This window comes from Otolemur garnettii, unplaced genomic scaffold, assembly GCF_000181295.1.
Source record: "Otolemur garnettii isolate 467f Iridium unplaced genomic scaffold, OtoGar3 scaffold00039, whole genome shotgun sequence".
Classification (NCBI taxonomy): domain Eukaryota; kingdom Metazoa; phylum Chordata; class Mammalia; order Primates; family Galagidae; genus Otolemur; species Otolemur garnettii.
Window position 1 is genome coordinate 6,064,350 of NW_003852434.1, and position 4,095 is coordinate 6,068,444.

Genomic DNA, 4,095 nt, shown 5'->3' on the forward strand with positions numbered 1-4,095 from the left:
TCAATAATGTAAAAAGAAAATGTCCTTTGCATCAGTTGTTTATATTTTAAAAATAGGAAACAAACTAAATTCCTATACTACATCATGTGTGTACAAAGTATTTATGTTCAAGGATTCACAGGGTATTCACTCTCCTATTGCAGAAGGTCAACTCTAAGGTGGTCCCCAAAACTTCAGCCTCCTGGTATTCACAAGCCTGGGTAACTGCCTTCCTGTGAGTGTGGGCTGGATTTAGTGAATAGAGTGTGACAGAGGTGATGGGATATCATTTCCAAGATTTAGGCTTCTGTCTCCAGTTCTTTTTTTATTCTCTCACTGGTTCATTTACTAACTGTCATATTGTCTGCCTGATAGGCTCAAATGCCAAGGAAGTGAAATCTCCACCCAATAGCCAGGAAGGCCCTGAGGTCTACCAATAGCCACATAAGTGGGCTCAAAAGTGAATCTTTTTAAAGCAAATCCTTGATATGACTGCAGTTCCAGGGGACGTCTCAAGACTCTTGGCTAAGACATAGAGACAGCCAGTGAAGCCACATCCCTACTCACGGCCCACAGAAACTATGAGATAATTAATGCTTGTCCTTTAAGTCACTAAGTTTTATAATGATTAGTTATACAGCAATGATAACAAATATACTAGTCATTTATAATATGGGGAAATGTGAAGCATCTTAAATGTTCAGCAGTGGAAAAATACTTAAATTATCATGCCCCAATTCAATGACTATTAGGCAGCCATTAAAAATCACATTTTGAAGATTTCCAATGACAAAGAAAGGATAATCTCACAAATGAGGAAAACAATTGAAGAGCTTGATATCACCTTAACTAAAGTTAAATAAATAACACCAAATGTTTTTTCTTTACTTTCTTTCATATTTTTGAAGTCTTCTCAAACTAGATGCCATTTTTATTATAAAAAAAATCACTTTCTTTCAATTTCTTTTACTTATACTCTTTAAGAAGATGATGGGAATTTTTATAGAGAGAAAAGGTGAGTTTCTCTAAGGATCAGAAAAGAAAAACTAGAAGCTGGGACTGATGCTGCCAGAAATGAGAGAGCCCTTTGGGAAGGTCAGATGGAACTATGGCTGAGAACACCACTACTCAGTCCATCTCTGAGCCTCTGGGAGCCAATTGTGAGGAAGGCAACTGAAGAAGAGAAGAAAAGATAGTTACCTAACTTAATGTCCTCCTTCTCTGTTTCTTAATCTCACTAGTCCCAGAATATACCCACCCCCATGTTAGAATTAGATCATGGAGAGATGGAGGGAAAGGCTCTAGATGTAAAAAAGGATCAAATGCAGCCAATTATCAGATAAAATAGGAAGAAAAGAATGGCGAGAGATTCAAATTGCTCCCCATATGAGTCTCATGTGCAGCCAAGTTTGAGAACCACCACTGGCTGCCCTTCACCTGTCCTTACCCAAAACCCAGAGGCAAGTATGTAGGTGTTAGTGTGAGACACTCTACTCACCTATACTGCCAATACTAGATGGAAACAGACAGGAAAAAATGCTTCCCGTTTGATAAAATGGTAGGACCTTTCCAGAAAGCAATTAGGCCATATGGACCAAAATCATTAAAAATATTAGTATCGTGCTGGTAGAGATCTAGCTGGAGTTTGGTCTACCTCTCTTCTCACCTCAGTGCATTCGGTGGAAAGGCATAGCCTCTCCATTAAAATAATAAATAAAATCTCCAGCTGAATTTTTAAAATCCCTAGCTTCATTCCAAAACAGAATGCCACCGGACCCTATTTTTCAGCAGTGTTCTTTTGGTCCCTCTCATTCAGAATCCTGATGTGTGTTGAGAGAGTTAGACACTTTTTTTGTTCCTTTGATTGTTTTCCTTTGGTTTGTTTCACTGTGTTCCCTCCCTGGGCAGTGTTTTCACCTTGACGGGATGGCTGCTAAGGGGCTGCCTGGAGTGACACCCAGTGGTGGTAATGAGACCTGACGGCCGCTCTGGCTTCCCAAGGGCAGCTGACTCAAAGAGCCTTTCCCATGAATGTCTCCCTCAAAGTTCTCTTTCAAAACGTCCTTTCACATTTCCTATAAACAACATATGTATTCCTCAAGGTTACCCATTTTTTCAGCCTCTAATCCATTTTCTTCTGTTTAAGGATGGTTATTGCTCAATCATCTACTCTAGAAAAGCATCTAAAAGCCGGTTATTCACAAATGGTCAAGATTTTTCTTTACATACGATAACAGAGTGGGAGGCATCTTCGACAGGAAACAGCAGCGGTCAAAGGTCTTCAGGATTGTTATGCTCTCAACTCAACTCAAACCTGTGGTTGCAGAAGCAACTTGAACTTGCATAGGAAGGAGCACAACTACGCACCAGGGCGGAACAAGGTCAGCTTCACCCACCACCAGCAGATGCCTATGACAATTACTTTGTACATGGGAACATCCTTGGAGAACCTAACCTATTAACAGACAAAAGAATTAACAAGACCCTAGAAAAAGAGCCAAAACAAATTATAGCCCAAAACACCAAGTAGTCATAGTTTATGCGGTCAGACAATTAAGTTTGCAAGCTGAGACCGTCATCCCCTTGGCCATCTGGTGTCTGCAGTGATATTCAACAATGAGGTATGTAGTGCCTTTTCTAGGATGTGTTCACAGACTTAATTGTCTAGCCTCATATATTGCAAGGTCTCCAGTACTATTTTGCAAAGGTTTTTGCCATTCTCTCGTTTTCAAATATCTTTCTGGTGACCCTCATGGGGCTTCCTCCTTGCATGTTAAATTCATATTCAGTTTTCCAGATACTGCATCTCCGTTGTGACAAGTCTCATTCTGCTGTTTCTGGCCAGTGAGAGAAATACGTAATGCCAAATTGACCAAAGGAGGTTAAATCATTAAGTATTATCAGTGATGGGGAAGCAGAATGGTTATAAATAAGAAACTCCAAAATTCTCAGCCTGTGGGGGGTAAATATTTGTGGTTTGCTATAAGGCAAAGGTATTTAAAAAACAGAAAGGATATTATTCAAAACCCTTTTATTCAGACTATTACAAAACGGAGGTGTGAGATCAAGTTTTGCCAGATCTCTTGGTTGCATAATTTAGCCATTTTTGCAATGCCTTGGATTGTAAAAGTTTGGATTGTCCTTTCTGATTAGTGTTTTTGACATAAATGGGGCAGAACCCTCCTAAGGAGAATCACTCAAGAAATCAGCTTGCTTTTGCCAGAATTCAGCTTTAATTAGGACTAAACACCCACCCGAGACAGAACACTCCTGAAAGTCAGCACATGAAAGAGTGAGCTACATGAGCGCTGGGGTCAGAGTTGGATGTGAATCTCCATTCCCCACTTACTAGCACCTGACCTTGAGCTGGGCATTTAGTCTTTACAAACCTCAATCCACATGCATAGAATGTGGAGAATATTAGCTCCACTTAATCCCATCAGGTTGCTGGGAAGACTAAGTGAAGTAATGTGTGTAAACTGCATAGTAACACACTTCCCTTCCCATGTAGTAACTACTCACTGATGTCAGCCACTGTCAATAAAAATCTAGGCTAGGTGTGGAGGCTCATGCCTATAATCCCAGCACTTTGGGAGGCCAAGGCCAGAGCATTACTTGAGCCCAGGAGTTCAAGGCTACCGTAGTAAACGTGCCACTGCACTCTACCCTGGGCAACAGAGGGAGAACTTGTCTCGAAAACAACAAAACTCAAAACAAACAAAACCCTAAGCTCTTAAATCTTTAAGAAGAGGATTTATAAATGTCAACAGATTCCACTTAAGAATGAGAATTTCTTTTAGGTTTGGGGAAACTCCCTCTAATTTTGTAGCAGAATAAGAATGAGAAAAAAAATGCATATGATCACCAAACAAACTAAATTATTTTCTCTGCAACTTAAGGCAAAGCACGATAGCCAGAAATGTAGTAGTTTTGACCTCATCCTGAAATATGTTCTATGGAGCAAGCTGTACAGAGAAGTGTGTGCAGGCAGAGAATGTCCCACCCATCAATGTCTACATCAGGGTCTCTTATCAATGAGAACTGAAAGTCAGAAGATTCCATTAGCCCGGAGCTATCAAAGTATTGATGAGGCTGTGGGAAGACTTGTCCTTTATT